This window comes from Hemicordylus capensis, chromosome 9 (genome assembly GCF_027244095.1).
Source record: "Hemicordylus capensis ecotype Gifberg chromosome 9, rHemCap1.1.pri, whole genome shotgun sequence".
Classification (NCBI taxonomy): Eukaryota; Metazoa; Chordata; class Lepidosauria; order Squamata; family Cordylidae; genus Hemicordylus; species Hemicordylus capensis.
This window is the reverse complement of record NC_069665.1, coordinates 19,144,555-19,166,599: the sequence shown is the minus strand read 5'-3', so window position 1 is coordinate 19,166,599 and position 22,045 is coordinate 19,144,555. Positions and strand designations below refer to the sequence as shown.

Here is a 22,045-nt window from a genome sequence, read left to right as displayed (position 1 = left end):
TGAGTTGAACCTGAGGAAATTTACGCATCATCTAGGGTTACCTGCTGATAAGGCCAGGCTGGAATCCATAGTTCTTAAACCTATTTTTGCTCCAGAGACTTACTCTGTGTGTGTGTGTGTGTGTGTGTGTGTATGTATGTATGTATGTGTGTGTGTGTGTGTGTATATATATATATATATATATATATATATATATATATATATATATATAAAAATTTGTCTTCCTTCATCTTCCTTCAGTTTCTGTTTTACTTTCTTCCTCAGTGATGTTTTTTGTGGTGGCAAAGCCACTATACAATTTTAGTTTATTTTGACCTGGTTCCAAAAATGGGCCATGTACCATTCTGATCTGCGGTGGCCACCTTCACACATAATGCCAAAGAGGAGGCGAGTGAGGCAGAGCTTCAATTTCATGGTCGTCCAAATGCACGAAACCACGGTTTCATCATGAGAGTGACCCAAGGTTTCCCTCCCCAAACCATAAATTGAACCTTTGATTTGCAGTGAGTTTTGCTGCTCTAATCTCAGGTTTGGAGACGGTGTCATGTCATCCGAACTCTGCCGCGGTCGTAACCTGGGTTTGGTGCTGGGCTTCTCCTGAAACCATAGAGAGGGCAGCCCCTACCAGCCCAGAAAATTGTCAGCTCTATGCCTGCCACACTTCTTTTTGGCCACCTCTCGGAGCCTGCCCCCTGCCGTCTCCTTTCCCCTCCCACTGCTTCTTGGCAACAGGGACGCCACTTACTGCCAGTTACAGCATTTTAAGGGAGTGGAGCACATTGGCAGATGCCTGCATCCAGCTTCGTGCTTTGCGAAAGGGGTGCACTGTGGCAGGAAGGACACGCCAGACAGGGACAATGACAGCAGGGGAGTATCTCCGGTGACCAATTAAATGTGGTGCATTGTGGAAAGCAGACATGGGTCCTTTGCTGCAGAAGTCATGGAGCGCGCCCCATGTCACTCAAGTCTCTTACACCCCCCACTGTGCCATGCCCCCATCTTTACAGTGGTGATGTTCTCCAGTGCGGCCCCTTTCTCCAATACCCACGTCCCTGATGCCGTGTGATCGTAATGCTGTGATCCCAAAGTAGGTGTGGGGAAAGCCACCCCTGCTGTAAACTCTGAATGCACATAATGTGGGCAAATCCTCCTGAGAAAAGGTGAGGCCACATGCTTTGGTGAGGCTCCGCTTTTTGGACATCTTCCAGAAAGACCATCCCTATTTAGTTTGCATGAGATCTGCCCAGGGGCTGCAGAAGTAGCTTCTTTGTGGTGTAGTGGTTAGAGGGCTGGACTAGGACCGGGGAGACCTGAGTTCAAATCCCCATTCAGCCTAGCTGGGTGACTCTGGGCCAGTCACTTCTCTCTCAGCCTAACCTACTTCACAGGGTTGTTGTGGGGAGAAACTTAAGTATGTAGTACACCGCTCTGGGCTCCTTGGAGGAAGAGTGGGATATAAATGTAATAATAATAATAATAATAATAATAATAATAATAATAATAAAAGTGTCCTGCAACACACCAGTTAGGACATGCTGATAGAAAAGCATTTTGGGGGGAAAAAACAAACAAAACCACTCAAAGACACTCTCCTTTTCATTCATGCACTCGAGGGGTTTACTCCAGCAACAGAATATTTTAGGGCTGAGCTCTGGCTCAGATGAACCTCTAATCCAGGCCTGCTCAATTTAGGCCCCCCAGCTGTTTTTGGACTACAACTCCCATAATCCCCAGCCACAGCAGCCAATAGCCAAGAATTATGGGAGTTGTAGGCCAACATCTGCAGGAGAGCCAACGTTGAGCAGCCCTTCTCCAATCTATTCTAGTCTGCTTCTAAGAGTCTAAACTGGGAAGCTTACTTACTCCTGTTTACTGGCAGAGACAAGGCTTCTATGTGTTGCCTGTAATAAAACATAAGTTTAAGTTAAATCAGAGAGAGAGGTGGGGGGGGAGGGAGAATGTGCTTTAAGGAGGAATGCCCTAATTTCTATTGCTTTGCTTTCATTACGCTGCAAAGCCTCGCAAACCAGAGCCGTTTCCTGCAGAAAGCTTCCAAAGGCAGGCGTCTTGACTGGTTCTAATGATCAACAGCTGCCTTTGTGGTTTTTTGTAGTCTAGTGATTCATGTCTTTTGCCCAGAAATGATCAGTGGAACAAATGTTTGCTTAGATATATTACAGAGGAACAATTGAGTGGGGGGAATAGGAGACAGTTTAATGGAAATGCGTCTTTCAGTTATCTGATAGTTTGACAATTATCCTCAACTAGTCATGGGAAGTAAATTGGGAAGCCTTAAAAAAACTTTTTTTTAAAGGCAGTGTTCTGAATAGAGCAGTTAATATCTTGGAAAGTTCAGTCCAGCTGGGTTTCTACTTCACTCCCAGGAGCTGCAATGAAACATATACATTTTCTAAGGTTTCTGTTTTAATCTTCACATCCGGAAGTGAGTTGTGTCACCATTTTGGTCTGCCTTTTCCTCCTCAGTTGCCAACCAGGCTGAGTTTCACTGCTCTGACGAGGAAAATTGTGTTCTGTCGAGTAAGTAGAACCGAGATCTGAGAAGCTGTTAAGCTGAGAGCAATGTGATAAAAGTGGTTTGAATGTCAGACTTGGACTGGAGAGACCTGCGTTCAAATTCCCACTCAGCTATGAGACTCACTATCTCGGGCAGTCACAATCTTTGATTTTGCAGGGTTGCTCAGAGGTTCAGTATGTAGGTTGCTCAGGGTTGCTCAGAGGTTCAGTATGTAGGTTGCTCAGTAGGTTGCTCAGTATGGGATGGGACAACTGTGCATGCTTTTTTTGTGGGGATGAAAGAGGGGACTTCAAATTCTGCCTATGATCCATTTGTTTGTTTTCCTGGCTGTCCATGCGCTCCTCAACAGTCTTCTCCAGCACCAAAGTTCAGAAGTGTCAATGCTTTTTCTATCTTGCTTCTTCAAAGTCCAGCTTTCGCATCCATAGAGTGGCAGGGGAAAAACCATGTTCTGAATGATTTTAATCTTTGTAGGTATAGACACGTCATGCCATCTAAATATCCTTTCCAAGGCCTTCATTGCAACCCTACCAAGTACTAGTCTGCGGCGTATTTCTTGACTGCTGGATCCTTTACTGTTGACAGTCGATCCTAAAAGGCAGAAACTATCCACCACTTCAATGTCTTCATTGTCAATTCTGAGGCTGGTTGCTGTACCCATTGTCATTAGTTTGTAACCGATGTAAAGCAGTTTACATCTATCTATCTATCTATCTATCTATCTATCTATCTATCTATCTATAAATGGTAATCGAGTCTATCCACCTTGCTGCTGGTCGTCCTCTTCTTCTCTTTCCTTCAACGTTCCCCAGCATTATGGACTTCTCAAGGGAGCTGAGTCTTCACATAATGTGTTCAAAGTACACATTACACGTGTGTCTGAAGTACACAGTCCGAGCGATGACCTCATCCAGTTTCTTCCTGCTGCTGGAGCAGAGGCAGGGTCTGGAAGGGCCACCATTTTAATCACCAATGAACTTGATGGAAGTTCATTGGGCATTGGGCTCAATCCAGTAATATGGATTAGTTCAGTCCAGATTGGCTCAAACCACTGATCTGTGTTCCTAGTTTTAGGAACTAAAACTGTACACTTTGGCAGCCCATAGACTAAAATTGGAACGATACACAGAAGATTAGCATGGCAAGAATGACACACACATTGGTAATCTGACCCCTGCTAACTGAGCAAAGAGGTACCTTTTTAAGGTGGTGATTCCCTTTGTTTAGAAGAGGGAGAGAAATTGGCCCTATCCTTCTCTAGCATAACACTCCTCCAGTGTCTATCTTATATTTCTTTTTTAGACTGTGAGCCCTTTGGGGACAGGGAGCCATTTTATTTCTATGTTTATCTCTTTGTAAACAGCTTTGGGAAAGTTTTGTTGAAAAGCAGTATATAAATATTTGTCATATTTGTATGCCATCTTTGCATAGAAGCCAGCTTTCATGGCTGTGTATCAGCCTCTAGATCTGATCCTACAAAAAGAGTGCTGCATGCAGATTCTGCATCTGGCACCTAACTTCCATATATAGTGACTGGTTTGGGGTTGGGTCTGTCAGTTCATTCCCATACAGATTGTTGCTATGGTATTTGCACTGTGTAATCACTCCCCGTATTTTATGCTGCTTTATGACCGTAATAAAGATGATTGATGGATTGATTGCTGTGGTCAGCACTGATGCTGCCGAATGACCAATTTGGTGACGGATGGGTGGAGGTTGAATCCAGCCCTGCCTCTTTCCCCTGCTTCCCAATTGTTGCTTGCAAGATTGAATGCCTGATCCCAAGATGAGCAGAAGGAGATCCTTGCACTCAGTAAAGCGTGCGCACCTCTGCATATGAGGGTTGTTGGATCAGGGCCAGTAATTAATGCGTTTATATTACATAAATATCTTGCAATGGATATATAAATACATGCATTAATTACTGGCCTTGATCCAAAGACTCTGATATGCAGCAGTGTGCATGCTGCATTCTCCGTGGAAGAATGCTTCCACGGAAGTCGAGGCACTAAATTCCCAGGCGGTCTCTCATCCAGGCACTGACCTGACCCAGACCTGCTTAGCTTCAACAAGATTGCTGCACCGCGTAGCTTTAGACCACACAATGTGAAAGCAAAAGAAAACAAAATCCCTCCTCTCCTCCTCCAGTCCTTGTCACGCCTAATCAAAGTAACCAGTATTTAACAGACTAGAAAGAACTTTTCTTGCATATAATCGAGAGCCGGGTTTCCCAACAGGGGGTACTAGTATCCCTAGGGGTACTCCAGGGGGAACGCAGAGCCCTCCTGCCTCCCTACGCTATTTGTTCCCCATCCGAGGATCACCAGACTGAAGCCAACACGTCCTCAGCAATGTCCACTGAAGAATAGGGATGTGCAAACAGGTTCAGAACCAAACCTGTTCACATTGAACTGGTTCGATTTGATGGCTTGTTGTTGAGCTGAACCCTCCCGGTTCAGTTCAGCATCGAGCCGAACCCTCCCCGCCGACCTCTTCGGGCAGAAGACCACCTGAACCGGGCAATTTTGGCAGCAATGGAGGCCAGCAAGGGGGAGGGGGAATCTCCGGATACCCCCTTGCAGCCTTGGAGAAGCCCCCTGGAAGGGGTAAGTTGATAAAAAATTAAAAAGATATTTGTGAACCCTCCAAATCAAACTAAAAGGGGGGGGGGTGTTCAAGGGGGTACAAAACTGAACTGGCCTGGTCCAGTTTGAGTCCAGTCTGGACTCGAACTGGGCCAGCCTGTTTTGTGCCCACCGCTACTGAAGAGGGGGCTCCTCAGCTCCCGGCTGGCTGTCTACATGCTGAAGTTCAGAGTAGCCCTCCCCTCAGTCTGACTGACAGGCTTCAGAAAATTAGCATTGAGTACCCCCATTGAGAGCCACGTAATGGCGCAGCAGGGAAATGACTTGACAAGTAAGCCAGAGGTTTCCGGTTTGATTCTCCACTGGTATGTTTTCCAGACTAGTGGAAACACCCATATCGGGCAACAGCGATGCCATGCTGAAAGGCATCATCTCAGACTGTGTGGGAGGAGGCAGTGGTAAAGCCCTCCTGTATTCTACCAAAGACAACCACAGGGCTCTGTGGTCACCAGGAGTCGACACCGACTCGATGGCACACTTTACTTTACCCCCATTGAAATTAGTAGGACAGGTAAAGATCCCATTAATTTCAGTACAGCTGTTTACAAGCAACTTTGTATGGATTTGAGCCAGTGATTGTAGTAGCCTGCCTCTCTAACTGTAACACTTAAATTTCTGTTTATATCAGAGGTGTATGAACTTGGCCTTCAGCTGTTATTGAACTACAACTCCCATCAACCCCAGCCACAATAAATTGCAAACAATTTGGATGACGGGAGTTGTAATTTAACAGCAGATGGAGGGCCAGGTTTACTCACCCCAAGTTTATATGTACACACACACACACACACACACACACACACACACACACACACACACCAATGCTATAATTATGAGGCAGATTAAGTTGCTCATAAGAAGTCTTACTGACATTAATGGGATGTTTAATTGTCCTATTAATTTCAGTGGGAGTACTCAAGAGTAAATTGGTCTGGATCCCCTGCTAACTGAGCACAGAGGCACCTTTTTAAAGGAGTGATTATCTTTATTTAGCAGGAGGAGAGCAACTGGCCCTTTCCATCCCCAGCACAGCATCCCTCCAGTGGCTATTGCTGGTGTCTATCGTTTTTTCTTCTTCTCTTTTTCTTTTGTTTTTAAGATTGTGAGCCCTTTGGGGACAGGGAGCCATTTTATTTCTTTATGTGGTTGTTTGTTTGTTTCTCTGTAAGCCGCTTTGGGAACTTCTGTTGAAAGTATATAAATATTCATCTAAATATTCATCGTATTCGTATTCTGGATGGAAGGCAGTGACTGGAATAGCCTGTTTCATAATTGTAACATTTAAGTGTGTGTGTGTGTGTGTGTGTGTGTGTACACACATGTGTGCATGTGCATGCGTGCATGCATATGTACACACACATGCGCACACACACCATCCCTATGGCATACCTGAGCTGAAGGTTTGTGACAGAAGGGATACACTTGTTCAAAAACAAAGGTTGGGAACCCCTGGATGAAAGTATCAGGATTGCAGACGAGGATCAGAGTAATAGGTTTCTATAGCAGTGCTAATATGAATAGCATTCCCAGATCTCATGCTAATGACACACATTAGGAACAATCAATGCACAGGTTTTGTTGTTGTGGGTGGTATACAGGATTAATCACCGGAATCTTTGAACACAAATTAGTCAATGCCAATTCTGAAGGACCCTGCTTGTGGCTTGTTCTTGTGGTTTAGTGTGTGGAGTGAAGAAGGCGGGGAGGGGAGGGGCAGAAAGAAAGCGGGGAAAGTGAGAAGATCAAATTGCCCTCGCAGCATGGATTTTTGATGGGCATCCAGATGAACAAAGCCACTGGAGGAATGAGCAGGTGCACAAGGTCTAATTATACCCTGTGTGTTGTGAGGGAGAAGTAAACTTCCCAGTTGCTTCCCATGTGTATGTAAGGTGTTATCAGTCCTCATCAAATGAAAGGGGAGAACAAGGACAAGGCGTCTGAAGGGAAAGGGAGGGGGTAGGCGGGAAGCGGATCAGCAGAGACACCGACTATGAACGAGACTCAGCATTTACAAATCTACTGTGGCCAGACCTGCTGCCAAGAGTTTGTGCCACAGAATCACGGGAAAATTTTTTAGAGTCGGAAGGGACCCATGAGATCTTCTAGTCCCCCCCGCTTGGTGCAGGAAACTTCTACAGCATCTCTGGCAGAGGGCTGTCCAGTCTCTGTTTGAAAATCACCATGACTGCATGGAGCAGACTGTTTCACTGTCCAGTGGCTCTTGCTGTTAGGAAATTTCCCTGATATCTAGCTTCAATCTGCTTCCTTGTCATTTCAACCCATTGGTTCGAGTTCTGTCCTCAGGATCAACAGAGAATAAGTCTGCTCCTTCTGCTATGGAAGAGCCCTTCAGATATTTGAAGATGGCTATCCTAGCTCCCTTACTCTTCCAGGGTGCCTCCACTGACTTCAGAGGCAGATTTCAACCAGGGACAGGACCTTCTCTCTCGTGGCACCCTATTTGTGGAACTCTCCTATTTATCACTCTCTCTTTTATCATTTCGTCTATGGGCCAGCTGGGATGGTCAGTACCATCTTGGGGGGATGGGGCTGAGGGGGACGAATGCTCATTGTAATTTTTGACAATGGCTTACAACCTCAGAGATGGAAAAGAGGTGATAGTATTGCAATAGTTTCAGCTTTCAGTGTGTACTCATGCTTTTGTTGTCGACTGGGCCTGCAGTGGCCAAATCTGCAATGATTTCCAGAGCTTTTAAAAGTTTTTAGAACACAAAAAACTACTATTAAATTTTAACAATGTTGTGAGACGAATGGAAATGACAATAGGCAGGTGTGTCCTCCAAAGATTACTCCATGGAGAAAGGACAACCATTGGTTCATTGTTACCCTGAACCTACTCTAACCCTTTGTGCAAAAAAAAAAAAGGGGGTGTGTGTGAAGGCAATTTGATGCTAATTGCTTGGGGGTAGGGAAAAAGAAGGGGTGAAAAGGGGTGAAAGCCGTAAGTGTAACAATGCCATTGGCTGCTGTCCATCTCTAGTGGGGTCAACGTGTTCCCAAAAAATCATTAAGAGCATCATCCCCTGAGATGGCAGTGATGGCCAAAAGTTGGGCTTGACTCATGGACTGATTTATGAACTTGGGTCTTTAGGGAATAGGTGTGATGATTATTCTACTGCTATTGCTTTCTTGTTTGGATTGTAACCAGGGGTGTAGCTATAACTGAGTGGATGGGTTCAAAGAACCTGGGGCCCCCAACTCCTGAGGGACCCCCAGCTCCATCTCTCCCTATTTTCTTCATTAGCTCCCTCACTCTGAGGGGCGGCCAGGGAGATGGGCAAACAGGCCCCCCTCTCCCCTAGCTACACCCCTGATTGTAGCCATTGGACCTGCCCTCCATGAATTTGTATAAGCCTCTTTTAAAGCCATCTAAGCCATCACCACATCCTGCGGCAGAGAATTCCATAGATCTCCCCTGCTAACTGAGCATAGAGCAACCTTTAAAAAGTGATGATTCTCTTTATTGAGCCGGGGGAGAGCAACTAGCCTTATCCATCCCCTGCACAGCACCCCTCCAGTGGCTGTTGCTTGCTGGTGTCTATCTTATGGTTCCTTTCCAGATTGTGAGCAATTTGGGGACAGGGAGACTTTATTTAATTACTTACTTAATTACTTACTTACTTACTTATTTATATGTAAACCACACTGGCAACAATTGTTGAAAAGCGGTATATAAATATTTGTCGTATTCGTATTCGTTCCTTAGCCTGTGATTTTTGACTTTTAATTAGGTCTGCTTTATTTCCTTACTTGTCAGTTGTCGGCAGCAAAGCTGAGGTCAAAGGTAGGGGCATACATTGTTTTCATTTAAAACATCAGTACTTGATAATTCATTGATATGTGATAACTGATTAATACATCACACCAGGGGATGGGGAGCCAATACTCACACAAATCTATTCCTATCATTTTTATAGTTCTACTTTAGGGAAATGCATGGACATGACCGCCTTACAGGACGGTCTATAAACACCCACTACTTCCGTGCACATAAACTATGATTTGAGCCATCTTTGTATTCCAGGTGAATCCAGACTAGACTACCAGCCTCTAGGGGAGTCTGTTTCATATAATTATCAGTATTCAAAGAATGACTGTGGATGTTGTGGCTTAACAGCAGGTGAATAGCACTTATCTGAATATTAAATAAAATGCAACTGGCTTTCTGGAATTTTTCCCCCTGAATACATGCTTTCAAAGTCATTAGTACAGACCAATACAACAGCAATAGTGCCACCCCAAGTCTGCTTACACAGATGTTTTGCATTCAGATTCCTTACTGTTACTGATCCTTTTGCTTGAAGACAGATCAAGCCCCTTGTAGGATAACCAGCACGGATTAAGATGATTTGCAAATACTATTTAACACTTCTCATTTTTCACTATATGTGTCAGACAATATTTCTGCTTCAGAACTGTATCAGAATTCACAGCTGAATGAATACCGCACAATTAAAAAGTTCAGATTCTGTATTGGGGGTGGGAATTTAAATTTCTTAGGTCTTTGGGTGTAAGTAGCAGAAACTCAAAAGGCTGGTAATGAAAGGGATAAGTCCACACATTGCATTACCAATATGACTGCAATGATCACATAAGCCACCTTCACATATCAAGCCCCTTCTCATGATTATTATGAGAAGCCTCCTATTTGGGATGTGCACGAGACGGATCTTGTGTTCCATTCCAAGCACGGAATGGAACACAAGATCTGTAGAACGGTCTGTCAGAACAACTGTCTGTGCCAGCTGTTCCAAAAGAATGACCCCATTCAGTCGGACCGTTCCAAGCATCATTCTGGAATCCAAAATGGTGCTCTTCTGGCCTCTGTGTATGTGTAGTGGCCATTTGTGTGATGGTGCTGACCATGCAAATGGCCGACGCAAAACAGAGAGCCATTTTGGATTCCAAAATGGTGCTTGGAATGTTCTGAGTGTTCCAAGCTCAGAACAAGCCCTTCATTGGAAGGGTGTTCTGCTCCGAGCTCTGAACAGTTGGAATGTCTAGTTCACGGTTGGAATATTCCGACCGCGAACCATTCTACACATTTCCTACTTCCTACCCTAGTTTGGGAGCTGTGCACACTCCCGTTTTTCAAATTGTGAGTTTAAAACAATGTTGGAGATGGGGAACTTGCTTGTGTGTTAAGCACCCAGCTGGGATAGGATGATCTTTCCTCCTAACTTGTTCAAAATCTGGGGGTGGAATCTGGGTAGGGCATGCTTGTCCTACCCAGCTTATGATTGTTTTTACTTAAAAAAAAAAATGATGGTTTTTACTTAAAAGTTTTAGAATGGATTTGTCTTGAAAGTAGATACAAAAAGAACAGGTATTTGAATATGTTTCAGTTTAGGTAACCAACAAGGGAATATCTAAAAATAGTTTCTGTTGTTAATTGTATCTTTATCTCATTAATTCACAGAATCTTAGGTATGGAAGAGAACTCATGGACCTCTCCCCAGCAGAGGCAAGTATCCTACACAAAGCTAATCCAACTAGAAGCTTGTCAGACTTAATCACTGGATGATTCATGCAAGCCTGTTTCACCATTTGATGATGGCAGCATCAAGAGAGGACTTGCATATGTACACATGCTATCAGAGACATAACCCACAGATTGAATGTTCATGTTATCTCACCTCACCTCAAATGCCATGCTTTTCAGTGGGGTCAGTTCACACATACAGTTGTCAGCCATTAACTCTGCAGTAAGCAAATGCAGAGAAATGAGAGTGCCTACATTTAAATTCTGAGAGGAGAATATGATCCAAATATTGGATCTGAAATAGAGATGTGCAAAAAAGAGAGTGTTAATTCAAAGAAAATGTTTGTTGTCTTCAAAGAAAGAAACCCCTGCTAACTTGGCAAAGAGGCACCTTTTAATGTGGTGATTCTCTTTATTTAGCAGGGGGAGAGTAACTGGCCCTATCCACCCCCAGCACAGTACCTCCAGTGACCGTTGCTGGTGTCTATCTTGCATTTCTTTTAGATTGTGAGTCCTTTGGGGACAGGGATCCATCTTATTTATTTATTATTTCTCTGTGTAAACTGCCCTGAGCCATTTTTGGAAGGGCGGCATAGAAATCGAATAAATAATAAATAAATAAATAAATAAATAAATTAAATAAATAATTTTTAAAAAGTGAGAGAATCCCATGTATGGCTATTAATTGTGCAAACCATTTTATGTAACATTCTGCAGATATAGTGGTCCTCAGTCTAATTCCCCCCGCCCCCCTCAACATTCAAAGCAATTCAAGGCACTTTTTTCTTACTATTTTTTTTTAATCTAAAAAAATTCAATGAAAATAAGCACTTGTCAAAAATGATGATCTCTACTGGAAAATAAATGTTTACTAAAGACTTCTTTCTGTGTTCTCTTACAGCATTAATAATATTTTCTTTCTCCAAAGTTTTCTTGCATCCTTCAAAGAGATTGATTTTGCTGGGAAGAACAAACATATGCAAATTTAAAGTTGACTGCTGTTAAACTCCCCTCACCCCCTCCTTTTCCCACCACAAAGAAACAGATCAGATAATTCCACATTGTGAGTTTGCTGTATATTTTTATCACTCCTCCCTGCCCAACCATCAGACACCATATAGTCTTTCAGCTGTGCATAGCTAGAGTTGACCCTGAGATCGGAGCTGTTATATTGGACTAGCAAAATGCCTGTCATTATGACAGGTGAGGCTGTGTGAAGGGGAGGGGGGCTTCCCAATGCTGCATCCCTTTCAGTGAGATACAAGCCATTTACTGTCAGAAGAGGAAAGCAGGTTTCCTTCTCACTGCAACCATGTCCTTAAGTACCAGTGGTTCACATTCTCTTATAGAGTGAACAGCCATCATTTGCTTATTGATAGGGAGCTAGACAGATAGAGACAAAGTTTCCATTTGGCTCATGGAAAGATCTTCATTTCACAGAAAGAGAGTTCCAATCATGGAAGGGAAGTTTTCCTCAGCAACTGATCCTTTAATGAGTGCAGCAATCTGTCCTGTCTCATCTCACAGACAAGAGCCCACAAGGTCTGAAAGGTGGTGAGACATCAAGTTTCAGCACCATGTACAGCTCCGCAGGACAAGTTGTTCTGACAGAAGCCAGAGGTAGACTGAACCCTTAAATACCTCTGAAGTTGGGCTCCTCCACCTGGGCTCTACATCCCTGATTGGAGAATGGCAGCCTTTTGGCCCAGAGCTTGGCACACCTCCTATCTGATCTCACCTAGCCTTACCAGCTTTAGAATGCAGATATCAGGGAATACAATGGGGTGGAAGGTGCCAGCTCCTTAGTGGGCTTTAGTTCTGAGGATGCCACTTCAGGGGGTTCAGGCTCTGAAGGTGCTATCCTAGGGGACTCCAACTCTGAGCCTCTCTCAGATGGGTGCTGGGCCCCATGACTGGGTCCAGTGTGTGTCCTGCCTCCTCAGAGACTCAGAGAAGTCATTCACACAATCAAAAATGGCATTCTGCTCAGGTTAGTAACTTGCCTAGAGAGCAGGGGGCTGTTGGTTCGAATCCCTGCTAGTGTGTTTCCCAGACTATAAGAAACTCCTATATCAGGCAGAAGTGATATAGGAAGGTGCTGAAAGGCATCATCTCATACTGCGTGGGAAATGGCAATGGTAAACCCCTCCTGTATTCTACCAAAGAAAACCACATGGTTCTGTTGTCGCCAGGAGTCAACACTGACTCAACGGCACAACCAAAAACCCAGGTTTGGGAGCTGTCTGTGCTCCCAATTTTGGATTGTGTGGAATCAAGGTAAGGGGATAACCTGGGTAGAAGTGATTGTGTGGAAGCACGGTAAAAAGAAAACCTGGTAGCTTTTCCTCCTACCTTGCTTCCACACAATCTCTTCTACCCAGGTTCTCCTTTTACCTTGATTCCACACAATCAAAAATTGGGAGCAGAAACAGCTCCCAAACCCGGGTAGAACACAGTTTTTGATTATGTGAATGACTTCAGAATAACTATTCAGTATATGGGTCATGACACTTTCCTTCCATTTATGGAAAATTGTCCAATTCATGAAGAAAAGCTTTGGATCTGGCTCTCATATGTTCTATCTGCCAGAGATAAAACAGGTAGAATAAAGGACTACCTAGTTGGGCTAACAAGGTGATTTAAAATGCATGAGACGTTGCAGTCTTTCAAACTCCCAAACCCCTTAGTGATCATTATGAATCAGTGGGAAAAGTGTTGCTTTTTAAAAAATTGTATATAATATTGTGTACACTTCCAAACAGACAGGATGATTCAGGGCAAAACTATATTATCAGCCTCAAACTTGTCCTAAGTTCCTGGGTGCACTTCAAGTAGCTGTTTGGATCCAAGAATTTAAATTTACCAAAGCCCTGCTCAATAGAAATAACAGTGTTTTGTTGCAAGACGGAGCAACCATCTACATGTCCAATACATTGATTTAGTATAATTTTCTCTATGAGCACAATGAAAATTAGTTGACTCCGCTAAGGTGTAACTCTGCAAATTCATCTCCAGCTCATGTAATATAATTTATTTATTTATTGTATTTACTTAAGTCGTTTATATCCTGCCGTTCCTCCCTTGATGTAAGGCAGCTTACAATCGTAAAACACCAACATTTCTAACCCAATCCAGTGTATAACTGATGCAATAATAAAATACAATATTCAGACACTAAAACCGTATTTCTAAACTACACATCAAGAACTACAGCTAAAAAGGATATAATGACCACATATATTTTGCGTGCCAGATTTCCTTGCTTCACAAAGGTTCTGGAAGATGGGAACGGAGTGGAGGATTCTAGAGCAGGAGCAGGGATAGGGCCATAGCTCAGTGGAAGACAATCTGTTTTGCATGCTGGATGTCCCAGGTTCAAACCCCGCCATCTCTAGCTAGGCTGAGGAAAGACTCCTGCCTAAAACCTTGGAGAGCTGCTGCCAGTCAGTGCAGACAATACTGAATTAGATGGACCAATGGTCTGGTTCGGTATAAGGCAGCTTCCTATGTTCCTGTCTTGGAGTGAGGAGGAACAGCTAGACCAGGCCTGCTCAATTTAGCCCCACCAGCTGTTTTTAGACTACAACTCCCATAATCCCCAGCCACAGTGGCCAATAGCCAGGGATTATGGGAGTTGTAGGCCAACATCTGGAGGGCCAAAGTTGAGCAGCCCTTAGACAGATATACAGGTCATATGGAACTCCCATTCGAAGCAAGTCACATGCTGCAGTGCATATATATGGTTTTGGGGTAGCAATGGGTGAAAGAAAAAGGGTTTCATCCCATCCTACCCCGATCCCTTCTGGGGTGTGTCGCCATGCTTCTTTGGGGTGGAAGTAGACTTTGCTGATCATTTTTAGTAAGTTTTAAAATGGTTCATAAATGGTGAGAAAACATTTGGAGGTGGATGAACCATCACTATCTATTCCTCTTCTGACAAGCAGAATTTCACAACATATCTTTTAATTACATTAATTGAGCCTACATATCCCACTGAGATAAGTATCGTCAAACAGCTGAAGTTTCAAAAGTTGATTTTAAAAAACCCAGTTGATTAACTAGATTAACTAGCCAATTAGCAAGTCAATTAATTAACCAATTAAAATTATTACAGCCATCTCAGCAATAATATCATGAGGGTATTTAATTAAAATAGCTGCTTCCCTCGACTGAATAGCACAAATTGTTTATTTTTCTGGAAAACCATCTTAAATGTGTAGCCTGAATCGAGGCGTACACACAGATGCTTTAAAACAGTGCACCTCAGCATTTCAACAACTCTCACGGAACAATCTCAGAGTCAATATCTGCAGGAGATCAGATGTTAATATCTATATTTCCAATCTTGATCAATGGCGCCAGCTTTTGCCACCACCAGGAAGCGTGCATGTAGTGTCAAATCATTGTTTTGATTTGGCCATCAATTTTTATTGAAAATTATCCAGTTGGAAAAAGTGCAATTGTCAATGTTTAGGGCATTTCTAGATACGCAGCAGACCTCCCTAGTGAATCCTGTTGACAGCTAATGACATTCTATTGCTAAATCATATTGACTGTTCAACTGATAGAGATTCATGTATTTAGTGAGTCTCTCTTATTCCATATTATTAAAATTGATTGTGGTCTTTGTTTTTGTTTGGAAACTATGATTGAAGATTGGAGAGAGAAATCCTGAGGAGCTGCCCACCCCACTACTAAAGAGACTAGACTAAGCAGCGTCCCAGCATTCATGATAAGTTCATCATCTCCTTGTAGTTCATTGGTGTGAATGCTGGTCAGATGGCCTGTATTTTATTAACCCAAACAGGGTCATAAGTCAAATCCATGCTCAGGGTCAGTGAACAAATACAAAGAAGATTAGGGGAACAAAAGCATGTGACCAGAGGGATAACGTCCCACTGGGGGTTAATCTAGCAGAAATGTATTAAAGCATGTAAACTACTCTTTCTTTTGTTGGTCGTCCTACAAGACCTAGTTTCCATGGCCTTCTTGTTTGAGTGGATAGATCCTCTTCTGAATGATGTCTGGATATGATCTCATTGCTCATAATGCTACCAAGGGGCTTATGCAGACACAGATACTCATTCATGCAAGCCGGCAGGGCCAAGTGGTGGAAAACACATCTAAAAAAGTTTTCATATCTTCGTCATACCCATGTGACAAAATTGACCAATGAGACAAACAGTTTTCTTTTCATTTCCTTTTTAAAAGATTGGCACTGCAACACTCACAACAGAATTCACGAACATTAAAATGGCCTTTACTAGATCCTAATAGTCTGTCTCATCTAGAAACCTTTCTCTAACTGGGGCTATAATTGCTTTAAAGTGGAGGTTCTCTACTTTGCCATAATCACAATCAACTCTTTGAACCTCTGCACGTGTACTGAAGACAAAAATACAGAGACAAAATACAGAGATCTTAAGTTCCCATTAGATTTATAATTGCAGAAGAGAAGATACTATTTCCTTTAACCAAAAGACAAGGATTCTGGGTGAACCTATATTGTTATTCATATTGGGCACATGCATTCTCATGATGGGGTGATGCCACTTATGCCGCCAAAAGTTGGGAGGCCGAGGCATACACCCTGCGAATGCTGTTTAAATTGATTGTGAGCCACTCCAGTGTCAGTTTGGTGCTGCGCCCAACCGACGTTCAGCCATGTTTGATACCATAGACTGGTATCTTGCCTGTCTAATAGCAGATTCATCATGGGGAATGGAGCATATCCCAAAGCCCTGGGGCAGCCACAAAGAAGGCCCAGTCTCGAGCTGCCACCAAATGAGCTGGCGGAAACCATAACCAGACTCTCCAGAAGACTGTAATAGGCGACAGGGTTCATGACAAAGAAGGCACTCTCTTAAATACCCTGGGCCCAAGCAGTTAAGGCCTTTATTGGTAATAGCCAGCACTTTGAATTTCGCCTGGAAACATAGCAGCAGCCAGTGCTGTTCTTTTTAAATTGGCATTATATGGTCCCTTCAGGTTGTCCCAGTCTGGTCTCTGGGACATCTGCTTAGCAAAGGGGACAATTCATGCTCCCTACCATAAGACAGTGCGCAAGCATCTCCTGCCCCGCTTCAGAGCAATTGCCATGTTGTCTCTGGCCTAACCTCCAAGAAGAAATTGTGCACATCCGCATAAAGATTTTTATCACAGAATTGGTCTTAAACGGGAGCATATCTATCTCTTTCTTCCCCAGCGACAAGCAAACTGCCTGTACTTACCAGGTGACACAGATATACAAGGCCTTGTTATGTGCTACAACTTTTTACACAATTTGTGGAGCCTGTCAGTTTGCAGCCATCAGGTTCGCAGGTCTGAAGCCACCCTTTATAGAGAGCTTGTCTCAAGGGTAGATTACCCCGGCCTTTAAATATTATTTATTGCATCCGTATTTTCGATACCAGAGCTCAAGTCAGAGCGGGATAGGCGAGGCCAAAAGAATGAATGGGCCAAGGTCACCCAATAAGTTTCCTGGCTGAGTAGAAATTTGCACCCAGGTCTGCGGCGTCCAAGTTAAAAATTCTTTCCACTCGAGTCTGCTGCTCTTTGCTTATTTGCAGCTTTTAAGCCAAAGAAGAAAGTGTGCACTGATTAAAAGAAAAGGAAAGGCAGTATTAATAGGTAAGGAAGGTCATTCTTGTGTTTATTATTGGCCGACATCCCGACTAATACTGCATGCATTCAAACGTTAGTTTGTGTGCGCAAGGGTAACCCACATGCTAGCATTTCTAAAGTGGAAACACATCCCTGAGGGTCAGAAATGTTTTCCTGCTCCAACAGAGCACTCCTGGAGCATGGGGAAGAGTTCTGAAGTGCCTTTGCTCCTGCACAAGGACAACTGCACTTTGGGGGAAGAGAGCTGAGTTTATGGTAGTGAGCATGAATTGGCCCCTTTGCTAAGCGGATCCAGCTTGGTTTGCATTTGGATGAGAGATGACATGTGAGGGCTGTAAGATAGTCTCCTAAAGGGATGTGGCCTTAGCTCAGTGGAAGCTAAGTCCATGGAAAAGCTAAGACCATGGAAAAGGTCCCAGGTTTATTCTGTTGGAGATGCCAGGGAATAAACCTGGGACCTTTTCTCTTGAGTCTGTCCTGGGTGGGGTGGTGGCCACGCTACCAGCCCATCCTGTGCTGGGCAGCGGAGTGTGACTGTGATGAGGGCGGCATCTGAGTGCTGTAGCAACCCACAACCCACCCAATATCTCTCCCACTGTGCATGGCCAGGATTAGTAGAATTGTCAATGCAAAATGTGGTCTCTGCAGATCAGTAGGTTGAGCATATTCCCCTCCTTGAGCATATTGTGGTGTGAAAATACTGCATGTGACACCGTGTGTGTGTCTGTGTAGGGGATGATGCTTATCTTGCATCAGTGGAGGGGTGGGTGGGCGGGCCAAATGGCCTTTAGGTCCAGGCTCCAAAATTACCTAGGTGCACCTCTGTCTTCATGCAAAGCAGATGGTTTACTACTGAGCTACGGCCCTATCCCCTAAGGAGAATATCTTGCAGCAGACAGCGTTCACTTGTCATCACCCATCCAAATGCAAAGCCAAGGTGAACCCTGCTTAGCACAGGGGAAAATTCATGCTTGCTCCTATATAATACCAGCTGTCCACCCCAGGGTTCAAAAGTTCTGAAGTATTTTCGCTCTTGCACAGGAGCGCCTGCACTTAAGTGCAGCTCCTGTTGCATGAGGACGGTTTGACGCACACAGGCAGCATTAGTCAGGATGTCAGCTGTTATTAACATTTATATAGCAGCTTGCAACCAAGATGCTGGAAAGGAAACGAAACTGGGTGTTCACATGGACCCAGCCCCTCCTTCCCAGAAAATTCTAGATGCTAATGGAAGGGAGGTGTGGGGGGTGGGGTATCACCTGCCACTTTTGCTGTAGGCAACAATGCCGAGAAGAAGCTATGTTCTAAACATGCACACATAGCCAATCACTGCATGGAGACTAGGGGGCAATTCACTTGATTGCCCAAAGTGTGTGGGGAGGGCTTTCACCTTACCTTCCTCCCAGATGACCAAGCAAGTCCTCTTCAGCATGCCTCCTGCGCACCCACATGGGCAGCCCTGTTCTGTGCAGCTCCTTGAAGCACAGAGCAGGGAGGAGGGATCTGGAGCAGGAACTTGTAGTTCTGGCCTCTGGGCATCCCTCAATGCAATGTGCAGCATGCGCATTGCTGTGGGAATTCCCCCCTCAGATGGGCACTCTATGCACGTATCTCTGACTCCTTGGGGTACATGCAGACCAAGGAGTCACATGATACCCGGTAGCCAAATGGGTTAGGTGGGCAGGGAGCAGAGGGATCTGCGAGGATCCCATTACTTCTCACGACCAGCCTCTAGGTGTGGAAACAGAGTGGGACACAGTCCCAACCGCCTCCCCACCCTGTGCCCTGATGTTATCTCTTTCCTCAAAGTCTGAGGAGGGCTACCGTGCATATGTTTTGACTCATTTGTCCTCTTTCTACAACTTCAGGCATGTCTGTTGACTCCATTAAAGGAAAGTAAGGCCTGCCTTCTTCTTAAGAAAGGAGGCCAAAGTTATCATAAAGCAAAGCACTAAGTTAAGTTTCCCATCAAGAAACTCTTTGGTGAGGAACTGAAGGCCAATGTTCATTCCTTAAGACAAGAGGACTCAAGGGAGAATCATCACAATGCCATCATGTCCCCAGACTGGGTGTTAAACTAATATGGCCGCCTCCTCAGAAGAACCTTGAGTTGTATATCACCCAAGGACACTGTTGTTTTCTAGTAAACATGAAACCCCAAGGTCATCTCTAGCCGTCAAGCGCTCTGTCTCGAAAATACATTGACGTCTTTGCTAAATGGAAACCTTACTCACAACTCATCTTATCATAATGTCACAAAAGCCATAAAATTACAAATCAGTTTCAAGGCAGAAGACATGACAGCAAAATATAAGTACACAAAAACTACATTAAATATCAGTCTTCATTTGTCCTTACCACTTCAACGTACCTCCCCAGTTCACAACTACTCAACTGCAGTGCACAGCTTGATGTATCCTAAGATCCATTTTAGAGTGGACTTGAAATATAAATGACAGTTTGCACTACACATGAACATAGACAACGGTATAAAATATTTAAATAAAGACAGAAAAGAACAGAGGAAACCAACAGAGCCTTTGGCAGACCCAGCCGTGGGGAATATAGCAGCTTGAGATTCATTGCAAATTTCATCTTTAATGTTATTTTTAGTTCAATATTTTGTAGCACTCAGAAGTAAATCTTTGAGTGCTGCCTCCCTTCCTGCGTGTTCTCCCTCTTTTTTCTGAACCCTTATAGTTTTTACAAAAACCTAATATATTTTCAATAAAATTGATTTGTGAAGTGCTTTTGTTATTTGTTAGAGTCTTTCTGTTCTTCTGTACAACTCAATAAAAACCATTGCACATTGCTCTTTTATAACCCCCCCAAAACCCGTTCTCCATTGATCTCAATCGCTGAATAAATAGAAACAGACCCCCACTCTAAATCTTGCTTCTTCGCCAGTTTGCCTCCGAGAAAATCTCCTTTAAGTCCATATCCAACTTCTTCGCTTTCTGCATTTGATCTTGGATTCCCTCCACAGCCCATTTCTACTACAGCACAAGTCTGATAATAATGGCCCAATGCAAAGACAAGATTCGGGTGCAGAAAAAGGAGGGAAGTAGTCATTTTGTATTTCATCATCTCTTTTACTCTTGTGATTCTGAAACAGAAATATAAAAGGGATATCAGATGGGATATGAGGAGGGGGCAATGAAGAGGTTGTGCTTCCATGCCCGAGGGCTGAGTGATCACTGGTTTAGAAAAATGCAAAGTCAACTTGGCTGGTGAGTGTAATGATTTTTGCCCAGTCCTGAAAGCATTTGGCTGAATTGCTTAATGCAGAGGTTCTCAAACTTGGGTCTCCAGATGTTGTTGGACTACAACTCCCATCTCCCCCAGTCACAATGGCCAATGGTCATTATGGATCCGGACACCCAAGTTTGAGAACCCCCGGCTTAACATTTTTGTCCAACTGGTCCCATCCAGTTATCTGCTATGGGTCAGTACTGGCCTGGTTCAGACAATATGGCCGACTGACCCTACCGATTATGTAATACAAGATGTAAGCAGGTAGATCCTATTATCTTCTTGGCGTGGCATCCTGCAGCCACATAGCTGCGTGGAGAATGGTTCATCGTGACAATTTAGAGTGTAAAAGTACCGCCGTATCCATTTGCATTTGAGTAAAGATACATAGTGGGGCCTTCCACATGATCAAGCATGAGGGTGGCCAGGCAGGTGGGGAGGGAGCCTTGGAAAACTTACCTCCCTCACAGACGACCATCCTGTTGGTGCTGGGCACGTGTATCACACACCCAGATGCTCTGCCACAGCCCCTAGCATTGCGGAGGCATGCATCGACTCGGCTCCTGGAAATCCCACAATGCACTATGCCAGTGCATGGAGCATTATGAGGATCCCCCAAGCGATTGGGTGGGTGTTTCAGTGGGCATTGAAAGCAGCTGGCATTGACATATGGTCAGGTAAATGGGTTTAGGGAGAGCTTGCTCCCTTAACCTTGTTTGGCAGGTGGGCTCCTTGGCAGGTTTGCCCTTGAGGCACCACCGGGAGCAGGTCAACTCCTTCCAGTTCCCCTGGGCAGCCAAGCCCAGCCTTAGCTGCTCCAGCCCAGCCTTGGCTGTTCGCGTGTAAGAGAAATAGCATGTAAGTGGAACACATCGTTCAAACGGGCCCTCTGTTATTTCTTTCTTTATTTATTTCATTGTTAAATTTATATACCGCCTGTCATTCAAACAATCCCAAGGCGGTTGGCATGGAAAAATTAACACAAGACAATAAAAATTGCACAATTAAAATATTAAGCTAGAATATAAAAACATAGATCTGACTAAAAAGGTTTAAAATACAAACACAATATAGCCATACAAAATACAACGAAACAGCAGTGGAGACAATCCTATAAAAGCCTGGGTAAAAAGCCAAGATTTCACACACTTTCTAAAAACTGTGATGGAGACTGAGGAGCGAATAGCCACCAGGAGAGCATTCCAGAGTCTGGGGGCAGCAACAGAGAAGGCCCTGTCAGGGGGCAGGAACAGAATAGGCCCTGTTAAGTGGCCTTCTTCCTGAAAGTAGGTCCCTCTGGGCATATGTAGCTACCTTTCCCTCTTGGAGGCTTAAAAGAACATTAGCCTTCCTTTTCATGTATGCAGACACAGTCAAGTTCACAGACACTCTGTGTCATCTGTTGAACTTTGATTATTAGATTTAGGCAGCACAGCTGTTGATATCCTTGGGGCCATGGTCCATGGCATCCAACGTCCAGGGTGA

At 44.0% G+C, this 22,045-nt stretch overlaps 1 long non-coding RNA gene across 3 annotated transcripts in view; it reads left to right on the top strand.

The window, feature by feature from the left end:
- Positions 1-11,550, top strand: part of LOC128334548 (uncharacterized) — a 45,735-nt gene extending 34,185 nt beyond the window's left edge. Inside the window, exons 3-4 of one of the 3 annotated variants that reach the window (XR_008311311.1) lie at positions 8,960-8,986; positions 10,622-11,550. This is a non-coding gene — a long non-coding RNA (uncharacterized LOC128334548). Of the gene's footprint in view, positions 1-8,933; positions 8,987-10,621 lie in introns of all 3 variants that reach the window. The other 2 variants (XR_008311313.1, XR_008311312.1) reach the window with 2 other exon arrangements.
- The last annotated feature ends 10,495 nt before the right edge of the window (positions 11,551-22,045 follow it).